General features: G+C 42.7%; 1 non-coding gene across 1 annotated transcript; it reads left to right on the top strand.

Annotated features, from left to right (window-relative positions):
* The first annotated feature begins 14,139 nt into the window (after positions 1–14,139).
* Positions 14,140–14,215, top strand: Trnat-agu (transfer RNA threonine (anticodon AGU)). The gene has a single exon. It is a non-coding gene; the product is annotated as a tRNA-Thr (tRNA).
* The last annotated feature ends 4,986 nt before the right edge of the window (positions 14,216–19,201 follow it).

Here is a 19,201-nt window from a genome sequence, read left to right as displayed (position 1 = left end):
CAATGCAGGGAAACAGTGAGCAAAACTGCATATTTTCAAAATCAATGTCGGTAAAGTTCGTGATGAACTCATAAAAGAGAATAAACGATTGGAAAAGAGGTTAACAGAATGTCATTGAAAATTTTCAAGCAGTAGAGCTTCACGTAGCAAATTTAAATTCTGCCGTAGCTAACACGAAATGTAGAGAGCGGTTCCCAACCATTGGGTAGTTACCCCCTGAAGGGTAAAACGAAAATTTTTGAGGTGTAAAAGCTAAACATTCAGTTCTGTTTCAATCATTAAACTAAATTATTTTCAGAAGATCATTACTATTGTCAGTATTTTGTAAGACTCTAATACTGATTATATAAGTTATCAAAAAATTACTTTTTCTCAGTTAGTAGCATTAATGCGATGAAGGTTACAGGTTCTTCACATTGTCCACCCACTACACCCATGTGTTGTGCTTTGTCCCGTACATCTCTGATGATAAACGTGCGACATATATCTAACAAACGCTAAATATCTCAAGAAACTGTCTTCTCCAACGTGTAGTAGTACCAGTTGTCTACTCGCTTCGAACCAGATAAATAAATTAATTGACAGCAAGACACAGCAGTAACTACAAAAGGGCTACTATAGTGTTGTACACAGTTTTTTTGTTATTGTTATTTTTATTAGAGTGATTAGACACAAAACATTAACAGCCTGACGTCGTCCAAATTCTGCCAGTTCAGAAGTAAGGAGCACAGCGTTGAGGTGATTCACGAACAGTAAGTATAGTGCACACATCTGAACTTGGTTGATTTTTAAATGTGGTTGCAGTGTACAGGTCAAGCAAGTGTTGCAATGGAGAGGACTGATGCAGGGGAAGAATGCTTTTTAACAAGTGTGTACCCCCACACTGGATAGTTGTCCAATTTCGTATCGTTTTTAGTGTTACCGCTCAGTACTGCAACTGTTTCGATTGCTGCAGATGGTCACTTCTGAACCTGCATAAATTATATTTATGATGGCGGAGCATCAGCTGTTGTCAATTATTCCGAAAAAAACTGGGTAGCTTACGGCTGTAAGCTGGATAAAGAGCAGCAGGCAGACTCCATATTCCTACATTCCGAGAAATCGTTTGACACGGTCCTCCACGGTAGATTGTTGACGAAGGTCCGGGCATAGGGATTTGGTTCCCGGATATGCGAGTAGCTGGAAGACTTCCGAAATAATAGATCCGATTACGTTCTCCTCGACACTGAGCATTCATCAGAGACAAGGGAATCGTTAGGAGAGCCCGCAGGGAAGGGCGATAGGGGAGCCCTTATTTTCTGTACCCATAAATTATCTGGAGGACAGTGTGAACACCAGTCTGCAGTTGTTGACTGATGTCGCTGTGGAGTACAGGAAGGTGTCATCGTTGAGTGACTGTGGGAGCATACAACATCAATTAGACAAAATTTCTACATCTACTTTGTTACTCCGCAACTCACACTTAAGTGCCTGGCAGAGGGTTCATCGAACCATTTTCATACTACTTCTCTATCATTCCACTCTCGAATAGCGCGTGGGAAAAAGGAACACCTAAATCTTTCCGCTAGAGCTCTGATCTATGTTATTTTATTATGATGATCATTTCTCCCTATGTATGTGGGTGTCAAAAAATTTGTACGCATTCGGAAGAGAAAGTTGGCGATTGCAATTTCGTAAACAGATCTCACCGCAAAGAAAACGGCCTTTGTTCCAGTGACTGCCACCCCAACTCGCGTATCATATCAGTGACACTGACACCCCTACTGCGCGATAACACGAAATGAGCTTCCCTTCTTTGCACTTTTTCGATGTCCTCCGTCAGTACTACCTGGTAAGGATCCCACACCGCGCAGCAATATTCTAGCAGAGGACGGACAAGTGTAATGTAGGCTGTTTCTTCAATGGGTTTGTCGCATCTTCTTAGTGTTCTGCCAACAAAGCGCAGTCTTTGTTTCGCCTTCCCCACAATATTATCTATGTGGTCTTTCCAATTTAAGTTGCTCGTAATTGTAATTCCTAGGTATTTAGTCGAATTGACAGCCCTTAGATTTGTGCGATGTCTCGTATACCAAAAATTTATCGGATTTCTTTTAGTACCAACGTGGAAGACCTCGCACTTTTCTTTGTTTAGTGCCAATTGCCACTTTTCGCACTATACAGAAATTCTCTCAAGATCATTCTGGAATTGGAACTGATCGTCTGATGATTTTACTAGATGGTAAATTACAGCGTCATCTGCAAACAGTCCTACGGGGCTGCTCAGATTATCACCTAAATCATTTATGTAAATCACGAACAGCAGAGGACCTATGACACTACCTTGCGGAACGCCAGATATCATTTCTATTCTGCTCGATGGTTTGCCGTCTATCACTACGAACTGTGACCTCTCTGAGAGGAAATCACGAATCTAGTCACACATCTGCGACTATACCCCATATGCACGCAATTTGATTAATAGTCGCTTGTGAGGAACGGTATCAAAAGCTTTCTGGAAATCTAGGAATATGGAATCGATCTGAGATCCCTTGTCGACAGCACTCATTACTTCATGGGAATAAAGAGCTAGCTGTTTTGCACAAGAACGATATTTTCTGAATCCGTGTTGGTTATGTACCAATAAGTCATTTTCTTCAAGGTGATTCATAATGTTCGAGTGCAGGATATGCTCCATAATCCTACTGAAAATTGAGGTCAGTGATGAATGGCAGCTGGGTCTACAAGTAGAAAACTATAAATTAATGTGGATGAGTAGGAAAAACCAATTCGTAATGTCCGAATACAGCATTAGTGACGTGCTGCTTGACTCAATCGCATCGGTTGCAAAGTGATATTAAATGGAAGTAGCACATAAGGACGCTAGCAGGGAAGGCTAGTGGTCGGCTGCCGTTTATTGGAAGAATTTTAGGAAAGTGTGGTTCATCCGTAAAGGATGACACGTACAGAACACTTGTGCCACGCATTCTTGAGCACTGTTTGAGTGTTTGGGATCCACGCGACGTTGGATTAAAGGAAGACATCAAAGCACTTCACAGGCTGGCTGCTAGATTTGTTAGCGGTAGGTTCGAGCCGCACGCGATTTTTGCGAAGATGCTTCCGGAGTGCAAATGGGAATCCTTGGAGGGAAGCCGACATTCTTTTCGTGAAATACCACGGCATTTGAAGCTGATTGCAAAACGATTCAACTGCGCCATAGCATATTTCGCGTAAGGACAACGGAGATAAGATAAGTTAGGCCTCGATCAGAGGCATATAGAGAGTCGTTTTTGCCACGCTCCATTTGCGAGCGGAACAGGAAAGAAAATGACTGGTAGTGGTACAAGATGCCCTCCGCCATGTACCTTACGGCGGCTTGCAAAGTATTACACAGATGTAAAAATTGTATGGGATTATGAACGAGAATAAAATTGGTTTATAATAACTTTGTAATTGGATACTATGGAGTTCTTCTTTGTTGTGGGCGTTATTTTAGACTTATCCGTATCTACAAAGAGTTGCTTTTCATTAAACCATGTGTAAATATAGCATTTCTTTATGATCGGCCAACGACGATTTTTCCTAGAAGCTGAGCAACTGATCCTGTCTGACAATTCCTTGATGTGTATTGACACTCTCGCCACACTGTCTACTAATAACGAAGATACGCTTGTGAGAACATAGGCTCGATTGTCACTAAAATACTAGTGCTACAGTTACGCGTACTTGGAAGCACAGCCGATGTCACTTTCGTTTCTTCTATAAATGACATAAAATTATGATACATGTCCGCAATCATTATCACTAGTCAATATAATTGTCCGTCTTGATCGCTATTTGTATTATTACTTAATTTTTATATACACACCTTAACATAAACACCTTAACAGAAAACAAAGCTTAACAGAACGCCGTTTCGACCTTCATCAGACTCCGTCAAGTAAACAGGACAAATGAGAAGTAATAATTATACCAGAAATACAAAACCACTTTATGTAGAACAAAATGAAAATATACAGCATTAAAAACCTCGATACACAGTATCACGTCATTTCAGTCAATTATGGATTTAAATTCTGCTGCCAGTATTCTGATAAGAAGAAGGAAGGTATGTCATTTTATCTTTTGCCTTCTGCAGAATGCCGTCCACATTATTGCAGTATTACCGTGAAGAACTTCACAACTGTTTTTCCATTGGATTTAAATTCTAGAAAAATGGTTGTTATGCTGCTGTCCTATGTGCAGCACTTGATGTATTTGACATTTTTCTTATTAACGATACATTTGCTAATGCTATGAGGGAGCGGAAATCGATTCGCCGTTGGATAATGCCATGGAATGTAGACTACGTTAACATGTTTATTACGAGGGACGGTCAAAAAGTAACGCAACGCATTTTTTTTTTCTGAAAGCAGGTTACCTTTATTCAGGATTCCAATACACCATATTTTTCCTCACTCTTTTGACTACAAAACGTCATTTTTCAACATAATCTCCGTTCAATGCGACGGCCTTACGCCAGCTTACATGGGTTGCCTGTACTCCCACGTGATGGATGGAAGTCGGAAGCTGCGAGACCCAGGCTGTAGGATGGATGAGGAAGGACAGTCGAATGAAGTTTCGTGAGCTGCTCTCGGGTATGTCGTGATGGAGAAGAAGGAGAAGTTCGTTTGCATTTTTGTGAGGACGAATAGACTGAAGCCGTTTCTTTAATACAATACACTTCAGAGGTGATGGTTGCACCATGAGGGAGAACGTCAAACAAACAGAGTAAACCGTTCAGAGTCCCAGAAGACCGTCTCCATGACTTTACCGGTTGAGGGCGCAGCTTTGAACTTTTTTTTATATGTATGCGTCACGTCTTTCCTTTGGGGCATATCAGAAAGACCAGACAGCACGCAGTGCCCGCACCTGTGGTACAGATTATGTAAATTGAGGGTGGATGGGGAAAAAAGGAAAGGAACTGTTGATATCAGCTGCATCGAGACTTTATGCAAAATCAGCGGTGAGAAGTGAAAACGTGTGCCTGACCAGGATTGGAACTTGCGCTCTCGTGCTTACTAGACAGTTGCGTTAATCCTGCGCCACCCGGACACGATATTCACAGCAACTGCACGGACTATCTGTGATATTCCTGACTGTGGCCGCCAGTATTTTATTTTGCTAGAAGCTCGCCTCGATGAAGTTTGATACACGTGAAGTAGCATATGGTACAAAAGTGGAGTGAGGTACAAGCGACAGATGGTACAGTATGTACCAGTCCCGTTGGAGAGTCCATCAATTGTACTGAACTTGCTTCTGCTTGGTCGGCACGCTCGGGTGCTATGTGCCAAAACGCGTAACTTCTCTTATTAATTATTTTCTTTTCATTGTATTTAACCCAGTTTTTAATACGACAATCTCTCATGGTTAGCCAACTAGTCTATCGTTTTTGTTTATTAAACTTTACTAGTTTTGAGAAACACAACAGTAACGATATTGCAACCGAAGTGCTTCGCACACCTTCGGGTCACTTTGGCGCGCCTGGGAGACGAATTACCTCGACTGCGATAGTCACTCTGATCGGGCGATCTAGAGGGCCGGACACGTATCTAAGTATCGTGCGATACTTAGATGTGAATATGTAATGATCACTCTGTTTCGGGTGTTCTACACAGTTCTACTATACCGGGTGATCAAAAAGTCAGTATAAATTTGAAAACTTAATAAACCACGGAATAATGTAGACAGAGAGGTAAAAATTGACACACATGCTTCGAATGGCATGGGGTTTTATTAGACCCACCCCATATTGCTAGACGCGTGAAAGATCTCTTGCGTGCGTCGTTTGGTGATGATCGTGTGCTCAGCCGCTACTTTCGTCATGCTTGGCCTCCCAGGTCCCCAGACCTCAGTCCGTGCGATTATTGGCTTTGGGGTTACCTGAAGTCGCAAGTGTATCGTGATCGACCGACATCTCTAGGGATGCTGAAAGACAACATCCGACGCCAATGCTTTACAGTGCTGTTCACAACATTATTCCTCGACTACAGCTATTGTTGAGGACATATTGAGCATTTCCTGTAAAGAACATCATCTATGCTTTGTCTTACTTTGTTATGCTAATTATTGCTGTTTTGATCAGATGAAGCGCCACCCGTCGGACATTTTTTGAACTTTTGTATTTTTTTGGTTCTAATAAAACTCCATGTCATTCCAAGGATGTGTGTCAATTTGTACCTCTCTATCTACATTATTCCCTGATTTATTCAGTTTTCAAATTTATACTGACTTTTTGATCACCCGGAATATCGGGTGTAACTTAGTTGTGAATGGGTAGTACTCACTCTGCTCTAGTGCGTACCAGAGAGCCGGACATGTGCACTATATTTCGGAAGTTGGATAGAAAAGTTACCACACAATTAAGAAAGCTATGTCGAGTGCTGTAAAAGACAGTGTAAATGTGAGAATATTTGAATAATAACGAAACAGGATAATGCGTAGTGTCGTCTACCATCATTGTCAGTACTACAGATCTTGCCCTCTGTAGATACAGAGACTAACCTGAGCAAGTGACATCCTGCAAAAAGCACAATCACAGGTTCGAACTGACAGCGTAGCAGCCTCTGCAGAAGACGATCCCACCATCGATGTGCTGTCTTCTGCGCTGGTGACAACTTTAGAAGGCGACGGGTTGGTGGAAAGAATGGTCAGAGACTCTTATTCACTCCCTCCAGATCTCTCCAGCCTCCAGATCTGACTTTCAAAGGGACACATAATTTATACATGGCAGCTCCTTGCTGGGGAATGTGTATTTGAAGAAGAGGCTACTACCCGTTAACGAGAACTATGAACTGGGTGAGACGTGAAAACCTTAATGAGAACAGTGGACTGTATTGATAGTCATAAAGCACCTGAATCAATAGTGTATGAACAATGAAAAAGATAAAAAGTGACACTGTGTGAACTGTGAAATTATATCCTGGTTGAACTTTTGTAAGTTTCTTTGAAATGTTAGGTAACAAAATTCACAAATTCCGCTAATTAAGCCGCGTCGCGTAGTTGAAAGTGAAAACGCTAAACGAAGTGTAAAGTTATAAGTGTGTGCGCGGTCCAAACGGATTACGTTTTATTTCACCGCTACGAGAAACAACGCTTCAAGGACCAGTTAGGAGAGCAGCATACAGCAGGAGAGGCGGATGACATGGAAGCAACATCTGTCGCCTCCACAAGCTGCAGTCCAACTTCAGCAAGCGGCGAATGTCAGAGACAGGCGTCTGTGGGTGACTACGGCCGCCAAAGACGCCCAACATGACAAAGACAAAGCCGCGAGCAGCAGCATCGCGCCGGAGAAGAAGGTAGCTTGAACGCTAATCACTTTACAGCTAGCGAGAGAAAGCTAGTATTGACAACTGCAGTGATTTTTAAGAAAATTGTTAAATTGTTTCGTAATAATTTCTTTAATAACAAAATTCAGGGGACAGCAAAACGTGGTACAATCTTAGAAGTAGAGAGGCAGTTCAACCTCAGGGTAATGAAATTGAAGAGACATGCCAATTACAGGGCATGACAGATGCAATTAGTAACATAAGTAAAGAGCATATTAACCTAAAGTCAGTAATAGACAGTGTACAGGAAAAATTAGCTTCAGTGGTAGATGAGGGAAGTGTACAAAATCAAATGGAGGTTAGCTATTTACCAGAATCTTCTGATGTAGAAACTGAAGTTTTCCAAGAAAACATAATTTCAGATAGTAGCAATAGTGAAATTGGAGAGGTGGATTCTGATGTAGATGACATGAATGTTAATAGTAATTTGAATAAGGTGAATGTTGATGTCAAAGGTGATGACTCCGACACCGTCATTGCTAATGAATCAACAAGTAGAACAAGTAGATTAAGCCATGGAACAGCATCAACTGGTACATTGCCTACACAAGACAATAAGAAAAGTGTGGTTGAAATATTAATGGAGTTAGTACCTGGGCAAAAAGAATTTAAAAAATGCTAAAAGAAAAGAGAGAACAGGGGCAAAAAGAATTAGAAAAGGATTCAAATGAATTAAAGAAAGGACAAAAACTACTTAGTGATAAAATAGAAGCAACAAACGAGGAAATAACAAAAATTAATCGTAAGTTCAAACATTTAGAGACCAGTGTTGATTCCCATGAAACTAGAACAGGGGCTTGTGACAAAAGAATTGAACATGAGAGTAAAGAATGGGGTTAAAAATTAGATAAGTGTAAGCAAGAGGTTAATCGTAAGATTGATGAAGTAGTGAAAATAAGTGATCTCATGCAAGCTCAAGATACTTTTGTATTGTCAGTTAGGGATGAGCTCATTAAATTAAGTAATGATGAGTAAAATAAACAAAACTTTCAAAGACACCCTAGAAAGGCGAAACAAACAAGTCGTAGACTTAAAGGACGAAAATACAATCCTTAGCAGTAAAGCTGTTTGTAATGGTAATACAAATACGATTCAGGGTTGTTTGAGAGAAATAGAACAGAAGGCAGTAAACATATCTCATCTAAGTGAGGTGAGTAGAAGTATAGATATTATGGAAATTGCGTTAAAACAGAAATTCTAAACGTGGATTGAACAGGAAAAACATCAGAGAGTTGTTCATGTTAATGAAGTAGTCAGTAATGTCCATGCTTACAAATTTCATAACTTTTCTAGCAAAGGTAGTATTCATCCTGTTGCTTTCATTCGTCAGTTTGAGGGCATCATACCTGACAACATGACAGAACAGCAGAAAATCTAATTTGTAGCCAGTCGTTTTGAAGGGGACGCAATATCATGGGGAACAGGAGCCAGTAACAGAAACCTCACATGGCAGTAGCACTCTTTGTGTTGATAGGTAACTGACACCTGCCAGGTACCCGGGTTAACTAACAGTTTACTTCCTTTCTTTTCATACTGTTAGTTCTTCCCTCTTCATCATTCTGAATTAAAATCTGTCACCTATCCTCTTCTCTATTCAAGATAAAAAGATAAAAAAAGAGACAAAAAGGTATCACTTGAAACAAAAGACGTACTATTGAATAGTTAAGCAACCGATTATAGACTATACTTATGTATAAAAAAAGATAACATGCAGCATAAAGTTTGCAAAACAAGTACAAAACCTAGGCTGTTAGACCTAATATCATCATCAATACAGGCAGGAAAACTCACTATAAACTAAGTACAGAAACTTTTTATATGTGTTATGAAACACAAAGAAATCACATATGGATATATACAGAGAAAACAATCTTCTATATTTAGCTAGCTTGCAGCTGACGCAGAGGAAGAGGGCGACTCCCAACCAAGTAAGTGGAAACAATTAGGAAAAAAAAACTCAATGGTCCTGAGACGATTAGATTAAACTTTATTAACAATAATTGGTAGATTGTCTGCAAGTGATTACAAGCAGTGATGAGGTTTCCACTGCAATACATATACATTTAGGCTAGAATGAGTCCAGCCACAGTTAAAATGATGAGGAAAGAGTTTTGGATCTACCAGAGAGGTCGAACACTCGTATATGATGAAAGGAAATAGGAAGGTAGTAGGTGACATGAGAGTCGGCCGCACATTTAGGGATTATTAGGCGAGATATTTCCGCTGAAGCATTATTATTTATTGTATCACGACGTAGAAATGTTACCCACACAGCTAATGAACACAAAACGTGAATCTCACATAGGACACAGACAGTAGTAAGTACTGAGATACAAATATGTAAAGCACAGGATAAATGTTTCTTATATTCGTAGTGTTTACATGTTTGAGCGGCAAAGTCCATAACAAGCTACGAGCGAATTAAAGCTACAGGATTTGTTTCACTATTTTTCTCTGTTATCGCAATGTACGCTATCTTCAGTCCTCTCAAAATAACTCTGAATATTGTTCGAATGCTTAGTTAAGTTATCGAATGAAATGAAAATCAAAACCTGAAGTATGAAATGAGAACTATTCTCATATCATTTCGATTCTCAATACATAGACGTAAGATAGCGGTGCGTCGAGAGCCGGTATAAACTTGACTGGAAGTGAGCGCTGACTGGGATGAGTCACGCCTGATGTGTAAAGGCAAAATATTAACATGTGGTTCAGGAGTGCACTGACCGATGAGTCAAAGTTAGGAAAACAAAAACATTAGCCACGTGTGGAAACAATTCAAATGAAAGCCTTGTAGTCACCACAGCAGTGGCAGCATATATGGACGGCCTAGTGTTGGCGTAAAAAAAAAAAGTGTGTTATTTCGTAACAGTGGACGACACTGCGCTTATTTTAGATTTAAAAAATGTGAATGTTATTAGGTAAAAGTGGATGGCATTGCACCGATAGTAGACGAAAAACGTGTGTTGTGCGAAGATGGACGGCATTGCGCCGACTACATATATTGTTTGGTTCCTATCAAATATAAACATCAATAAGTGAGTGAGTGTTTATGAGGAGGTTTAATAGTCTAGCTTGTTGTACAGAGACCTTCTCATCTGAAATATGTAGAAATAGGCCATTATTAACCAACATGCTACTTAGACTGTATTACTCATCCAAATACAGCATATCACGTCCCTCTATATACTACAAATTATTTTTAACGACGATCATTGTGGTACATTTTCTTTTTTTTATTTTTCTTTGACATTTGCATTATATAAATTATATTCTCATCAACTAGGTAGTAACAAATTATATGGAACCATTTTAAAAATTGTTAAGCATTCAATTCGCTGTAACCTCAGAGAAATCTTTACATATTATGTTCTTTATATTATTTTTAAAAAAGTATTAACAACTGTATACCAATAAGACTGTAACAATGAGAAGTCTTTGCTATTAGATTCAGAAGCATCCGACCCACCTTAGATTCACAGCGGTGGGTTACTCTGTACTGTTAATGAAATAAATAAAAAATAAAAATAAAGTGCAGGTGCCGAAGTTTATTGTTGAATAACAAGACCACAGAAAATTTAAAGGAAAACAATAAATGATATTTTGTACCATGAAGAAGTTTATGATGTAATGTGTGCTTAGTTAAGATTTCTCGATAGAATTACGATCAGAAAGTATATGTTGAGCGTTAGTAAGTCAATGGTTTTGGTTAATTGGGATGGTATTTTAGGAACAGCAATTTCCTAGTTTTTTTTAAGAATTTCCACGAATGAGAGAGTAGGGGAGTTACTGAGAGACAAGAAACTTCAATTTTTTTTTCAAATTTGGGGTAAAATTTTCTCATTTCCAAACTTGTTAGTTGTGTTCGAGAACAGGCCAATTTTGGAAATCAAAGAATGAGGGGGATGTGTGGTATTCCTGGGTGTCGCCGCCAGTATTTTATTTTGCTAGAGGCTCGCCTTAATGCAGCTTGATACAAGTGAAGTAGCATATGGTACAAAAGTGGAGTGAGGTACAAGTGAAAAATGGTACAGTATGTACCAGTCCCGTGGGAGAGTCCACCAGTTTTACTGAACTTTCTTCTGATTGGTCGGCACGCTCGGGTGCTAGGCGCCAAAACGCCTAACTTCTCTTATTAATTACTTTCTTTTCATTCTATTTAACCCAGTTTCTAGTATGACAGACTCTCATGGTTACCCTACTAGTCTATCGTTTTTGTTTGTTAAACTTTACTACTCGTATCTCGGCTGCGTTAGTCACTCTGTTTCGGGAGATCTGGAGATCCGGACACGTATCTCAGTATCGTGCGTTACTTAGATGCTAATATGTAATAGTCGCTATGTTTCGGGTGTTCTACACAGTTGTACTATATATCACGTGTAACTTAGCTGTGAATGGGTAATACTCACTCTGTCTAGTGTGTACCGGAGAGCCATGTGCATCACATTTCGGAAGTTGGAGAGAAAAGTTACCATAGGAATATTTGAATAATAACTAAACAGGATACATTAATGGGTAGTGTCGCCTACCATCATTGTCAGTAGTGCAGATCTTGCCCTCTGTAGATACAGAGACTAACCTGAGCAAGTGACATCCTGCAAAAAGCATAATCACAGGTTCGAACTGACAGCGTAGCAGCTTCTGCCGAAGAAGATCCCACGACTGACGAGCTATCTTCTGCGCTGTGGACACAACTTTAGAAGACGACAGGTTGGTGGAAAGAATGGTCAGAGACTCTTATTCACTCCCAACAGATCTCTCCAGCTTCCAGATCTGACTTCCAAAGGGACAAAGGGACGCATAATTTATATATCTGAGCACGCCTCTGGACCAACCCACATTACCATCGAGCGCCACTTATCCGCAGTCCCCTCCAGCTGATCCATGCTCACTACTTGAGGTTCCTGCAGGACGCCGAGCATAATTGTACATCCGCACTGAAGGTGGTGGATTCATTGCCCATCGAGGCGAATCAATTTTATGAGTGCGTGGTTTCTTTTCTTTTGGACATCCCTGAAAGAACAGACACAATGTAGTATCTACAGCTGTCATACATATAATGTAAACTGAAAGTGGAAGAGGGAGGAATTATTGGTGTCAGCTGCATCGGGACTTCATGCAGAATCAGTGGCGACGAGTGGAACTGCAATTCTAACCCTGGACAAGGAGGTAGCCAAAGGGAGAGTCCAGGCGGGTCCAGCCCCCCCCCCCCCTCCCCCGGCCTAAATGAAATTACACACGACCAAGTTGGCATATAGTGTAATTGAAAGATAATTCGATTTTCAGTCACACGACTACAAAGGGATACGTACAATCGATAGTCAGCAAGGCCAATGGTAGATTTGGACTATCTATACAACTATACCAGTATTGACTGTTGCAAATCCCTATTCCAGCTAAGACCAGTTGTTTGCCTTGCTTGAGCTCAGTTGTTGTTTTGTTAATTGCTTCAGTGCTTACTTACAGCTGATTTTAATGTAAGTTCTGCCGTTTAATGTTTTTGTGCTCGGTGCTGTTATGATAGTTTCTATTTACGGGTAAGTTTGTAACAAGAAAGAAGAGGAAAACCAATTTTGATTCGTCAGCTAACATTGTGGTAATTTAAAAATACATATGCACTACTATAATAGCCTAATTACCTATCGATACCAGTTTAATTTTAACACTACAGTTGCTATTTGCAGGCTGGTAGAACTCTGAGGTTGCAACATTTTACTGTCTCACAAGGCAGCGGTGCGGTAAATATCATCACAAATTACATAAAATTAAAATTATTGCATGAAAATCCACTTGGGTTTGTGTGTGTCGCCCAAAAACCTCCCTGATCAATAAAAATATCGCCCAAATGGCATGATGTCACTCTGGCGGTACTCAATTACGTAAACTAGTTTCAGTACGGAAAGATGGGTTGGGTTGGATTGTTTGGGGGAAGAGATCAAACTGTGAGGTCATCGGTCTCATCAGATTAGGGAAGGAAAGGGAAGGAAGTCGGCCGTGCCCTTTCAAAGGAACCATCCAAGCATTTGCCTGGAGCGATTTAGGGAAATCACAGAAAACCTAAATCAGGATGGCCGGGCCCGTGACGGAAAGATGGGTAGGGGGTTGTGGAGAGCGCATGAGGTATGTGATGACAGCACATTCTATAGTTCGTTCGTCTCTAAAAGATTTTTTTTTAGTAGGCTGCATTCATGTCTCCCCCTTTTGTCCAAAATCTGTTTACACTCCTTTAATACTAAAGTTAGTGAAGCCACGAATTCCCTGCACAGTTAAATCTTAAAATACGTATGAATTCGTGCACTATAAAATGACTGAACGTGCACAATTAAAGGAAAAACATGAAATGTCAGGATTCAATATTTTATTCTGATGCGTTTTATCTTATTTTAAAACAATGTACAACACCCAGTTTTTTCCAAATTCTACACCAACGTGGGGTAGCTCTGTGTTTTGAGCCACTGAGGTAACAGTCCCTGGATTTGGGAGGCTAGGTGGTTTGAAATCATCAGCTGGTAAACTTGAAAATGGTTTTCTGTCGTTTTCTCTTTTCCATTTAGGCAAATGGTCCCTTGCTATAAGCCACAGCCAATTCCTTTCTAATTCCTTTCTTTCATGATCGATTGCTATTCCCTTAAGGATGCAGCCCCTCTGCTTAAATCAAAAGAACTGCATTGAAGGCGTGCCGAGCATCATTTTCGACACTTCCAGCACTAGAAGCATGGATAGGTGGCCCTGGGTAGTAATGTGGGTTGGCAGAGAGATGTGCTGATATACTCCATGCAGCTCCAATAAACACTGCGTCTGGGTGGCGCAGTGGTTAACGCACCTGCCTAGTAATCAGGAGATCCTGGGTTCGAATCCCAGTGTGGCAGACGTTTTTCACACGTCGCCGTTGACTCTGCACAAATTCCTGATGCAGCTGATCTCAATAGTCTCTTCCCTTTACTTTCCTTTCTCCTCCCTCCATCTTCAATTTTTTTAATTCTTTATTTCAATAACAATATTATCAATACGACATTAACCCACCACCTAACACATTAGTGGATCGTATTTTTTACAGTGCTGTTGTTAGCAGTGTATTAACCATTACAACAAATGTTAGCTTCTGTACTGCTACAGGAAATAAAGCTAATCTATGGGCAACAACATTTTTACTACTAGGTTTACTGTAGTAACTACCCTACCAAGCTACACTCTTGCAGCGTTACAGGTGTGCCAGAAGATGTATAAACCTACTTTTGTCTGGCCATGCCCACCGAGCTATTCGCAGTGGGCATGCCCCTGGCAACAGGCTCGCCATGACTTGAAATCGCTGCAGGTAGTACATTTAAATTGCAGAAAAACTACACCTTACTTAAAAAACTGAACTACTACTGGTCATAATCGGCGTGCAAGGTCAAGTCTGGTTGAGTGTCGCACCTTCCCCCTATTCCAGAACATGGCGATTCCCGACCGTCACGGCGATCGTCCATTCCTCGCCTTGGCACAATGGGATAGGTGCGGGGGATGTTATGCTACCTCCTACCAATTACTGGTTCTCCCTTCTGTATTCTCGCAGGACCTTTGATGAGACCTCGCTGGCGAGACTATCGATAGTTCTAAGGGTATTTTGGTCTCTTATCAGGTGGTAAGTGTCTTTGTTCGGTAATTCTCGTCTGAATTTGGCGGCCATATCGTCAATCAGGGGACGTGGTCTGGAGTGCCTTCCTCAGCGCTACAGTCACACGAGGGGGTAGCCTGCTTCCCGATCCGGCAAAGATATGTCGGGTACGGTTCATGCCCCATGAGGAACTGCAGTAGCCCTTTACTTGGCTTAAAATGTTTGAGTCGTAATCGTTCTCTGATATTAGGTAGCAGTTGGTGAGTCATTCGTCCATTATCTTCGTTGTCCCATTATTCTTACCAAAGTTCTTCCTCCCTTGTTTAGATCCCCAACGCGAACTCCCAAAATTTGTAAAGTCTTATCGAAGTTGCCTTTCTTAACCCAGCACCATGCTCCCTGTTCCCTTATTTTTATGTCCAAGAGACAAAGCCCCATACATACCAGCATTGCCGCCCCAACTGAACGCAAGAACAAGTTACACTTCACCGTCCTCACGGTCGTGGCAGGCATGACCCTAGTGAGCCTGTGTGCCAGAACTCGTGACCCATAACCCACTATGGAGGATAGAATGGTGTTGTGGTACAACTTAATTAACTCCGCAGGTAGGTAGAACCCTTTATATCCAATCGCAGTTACGTTATTTAGTGCTTCTAACGACCTCTGGGTCACTGTGTCGATATGCTGGGCGAAACTCCATTTTTCATCAATGACAACACTCAAGTATCAGGTCTCTCGTCGCTGAATAACTGGTGAGCCCTCGATTACAACTGTCGGATTCCTGGCTATCTGGCCCTTCGGTAACAAGTAGGTAGACTTGTTGCGTGCTACTCTCATTTTGGTTTTTTGGCGTCGTTGTGTTAAGATGGTCATTACCCTCTCTACCCTGGGTTCTCTTGCAGCCGCCTACCAGCAGGAGGAGGTCGTCCACGTAGGCTATCGCCTGTAGCACATTTTATCTGCTCTCCAAGCTGTCCAGAAGAGGCTCCATGGTTATATCCCAAAAGAGTGGCCTAGGATCAAGCCCTGTTGTCACCGCTTCGTGATTCTTTTGCCAACAGTCCCTCTGGGGGACGATAGCCAGACCTCCCTTCCCATACAATAGCTCCTAAGACAGCCACATAGCGGCCCTGGACACTCTTCCTCCCGCAAGCAAGAGAAGAACGAAGGTCACCACAGGTTGTCAAAGGCGCCACTGATGTCTACCATGACACCATCTGTTTATTTGTGTGGGGCAATTGCTTCACACCCAGATCGCTCACACCGAAAGTCGAATTGCTTGTCGCTCATCCCACACAATACTCGGCGTGCTGTCAATCTGTCAGCCAGCAACCGCTCTAGCAATTTACCAAGCAGTTCCAAAATCGGCCTGCAGCGTTTAACTTGTTTCGCGTCCTTATCATGGCTCTTCTTGATAATGACAACATTGGCCTGCTTCCAGATGGAGGGAAACATCCTTAGTCGTAATGCCTCATTGTATATCCTTGTTAGTGGTGCCACCAGTTGAGGATCGAGGTATTGTACCACCACAATGCCGTCTGGTCCTGGGGCCTTGGCTCTCTTAAAAGATTTTATGTGAGCAGCCACCCCTTCCTCAGAGAACGGGTACACTATGGTGTCGTCCGCATATTGTCTCTGATTGCCTAATTAGGTGTTGCTCCTCTGTATCCTCACGCTCGTTGTCGTCAGGGAGCAGGGATCAGAGGAGGACCTCAGCAGTATCCTGCCAGAATCCCGTCATCCGGTTCCCGTCCCAGACAGTGAACAGCCCCATAGGTGACCGGAATTTTTCCCTCATAAGCTTGTAAGTTACTCCCCAGGGATCAATAGCCAATTGGCTCAACACATACCTCTCCCAGATTTTGAGCCTAACTGTCCTCAGCTCCTACTGGAACTGCTCCTTAGCTTCTCGGTATATTTCTAACCGTCGCTGTTTTTCTTCCCAGACGACACTTCGCTGGTAATACCCCCTCGTCCTCCAGACAGACTGACGCATCTGCCATAGTTCTGCTGACCACGGCGACGGAGAGGCCACAACGGCACTCCTCCTGGTTGGGACGGCTGCCCTTAGCGCCCTGCTGAGTGCACTCGCCGGTTCTACGGCGTGTCTGTTGACGTCCTCGTCACCTTCCGGCCATGTCGGGGCGCCAAACTCTCTCGCTAGACGTTCCCAATTTGTTTTTCATAATTTGTCTGCGCTTCCCACCCTATGTCCCAGAGGCAGTCTCTGTCAGAAAGCGTGAAAGTGATTAAATTACGGTCGCTTTTTGTGACCCTGTTCCTGACCATCCAGTTCTTAACATTTCCAGCTGCATTTGGTGACATTAACGTTATGTCAATGATGGTGCCCCACCTCCTCCACCAGTGTAGGTGGAGGGGTTTCCTGCCCTATAGGCGATGAGGAGCTGTAGGACCATGATAGTTTCCTCCATTTTCCCACCTCTTTCATCCCAAGTGCCACTGTGCTACAGGGCGTTTACATCCGGGACCACAAAAATCTTGTGCCCCTCAGAGCCGTGGTTACTTGTACCAGTTGATCAAGGTATACATTTATGTCAGTTCCGTACTGAAAGTACATGTTGACTAGATATTTGATCCCTACCGGCGACTGGACCTCTACGACCTTGCAGTGATCATCTGACAAGTGTGATAATACTGTAATTATCAGAGCTGTATTTACTACCAAGATTTTTCGGGTCATTCCTGAAGCTTACCGCTTGCCAGTTAACGGCAGCAAATGCTGTCTTGCCCGCAAGAGAGCACGGCTCGTGAAGACAGAGCACGTCAAGGCTCATCTCCTCTACCACCCTCCGAAGCTCCTGTATCACCAGCCTACTATCGTGTGTGCTTAGCTGTCCTATCTGTATTCCTATTGTCATGGAAAATGCGTATGTACGCTTCTGGAAAGTTTGTTCTCCAGTCAAATGTCATTCTTCCATTAGACAGGACTGACTGATTATAAATTTCATCTAGATCACATGATTCGTTACATCTCTCGGAAACCTTCTTCACCAGGTCAGGCAGGGAACCGAAGTCAGTGAGGAGATTCATTGTCTTCAACTGCATCCTGTCAACAGTCTCCATGGCCGGAAAGATGACTTTACACCCATACTTATGTCCTACACGCACCGCGAGTCTTAGTGTTGTGGTCAGGACAGCCGGCTCCTCCAAGCGGGATAACTGCACAGAGTATTCGAGATTAGGATAGATTCTGATGGGATCTACTTCCAACCACCTAACTGCTGGTTGACTTGGTGTTGTGTTGACATTCGTGGTACTAACAGCACTAACGTGTACTGGTTGTTCTGGTGCAGTGTTCTCCTGTACAAACACCGGTCGGCCCACTACAACAGGACGCCAGACTTGCCTAATCTTCTGGCAATCTGTAGCCGCAGCAATAGGGAGAGGAGCGTCCTCTCGTTCACTAGGGTCAGTCTGAACGCAAGCGTCCACCACTTCCACACTTCGTGCTCGGCCTTCTGCGACATTTCTTAAGAATTGCTTAAACCTTGCATCCCATTCCGCATCCCTTCTCATTTTGCATGCGGATTTTCTCTTTGCAATCCTGTGCGTTGTGTCCTCAGCCATAATCAGTTCTAGACATAAACCTCTCCTCCAGCATCCTGTACTTGGGGCAGTATCTTCCAGTGGCCTTACATGTCTTCTTGCCCCTCATCGTACAGGGCATGCAGAGATCAGGTTTGGTACAGTTTTTCTTTTATGGCCCTCCGCTCCACACCTGGAGCAAGCCGGCTTCTGATCACAGTACAACTTACGTATGTCATGCAGGTCTCCACAATTGTGGCAGCGAGGCACCACCAAATAGTCTCGCACATTTATGGCATGGAATCCAATGTACACTCCTGGAAATGGAAAAAAGAACACATTGACACCGGTGTGTCAGACCCACCATACTTGCTCCGGACACTGCGAGAGGGCTGTACAAGCAATGATCACACGCACGGCACAGCGGACACACCAGGAACCGCGGTGTTGGACGTCGAATGGCGCTAGCTGCGCAGCATTTGTGCACCGCCGCCGTCAGTGTCAGCCAGTTTGCCGTGGCATACGGAGCTCCATCGCAGTCTTTAACACTGGTAGCATGCCGCGACAGCGTGGACGTGAACCGTATGTGCAGTTGACGGACTTTGAGCGAGGGCGTATAGTGGGCATGCGGGAGGCCGGGTGGACGTACCGCCGAATTGCTCAACACGTGGGGCGTGAGGTCTCCACAGTACATCGATGTTGTCGCCAGTGGTCG

The sequence above is a fragment of the Schistocerca nitens genome, chromosome 8, assembly GCF_023898315.1.
Source record: "Schistocerca nitens isolate TAMUIC-IGC-003100 chromosome 8, iqSchNite1.1, whole genome shotgun sequence".
Lineage (NCBI taxonomy): Eukaryota > Metazoa > Arthropoda > Insecta > Orthoptera > Acrididae > Schistocerca > Schistocerca nitens.
This window is presented reverse-complemented; position numbering and strand designations above follow the sequence as displayed.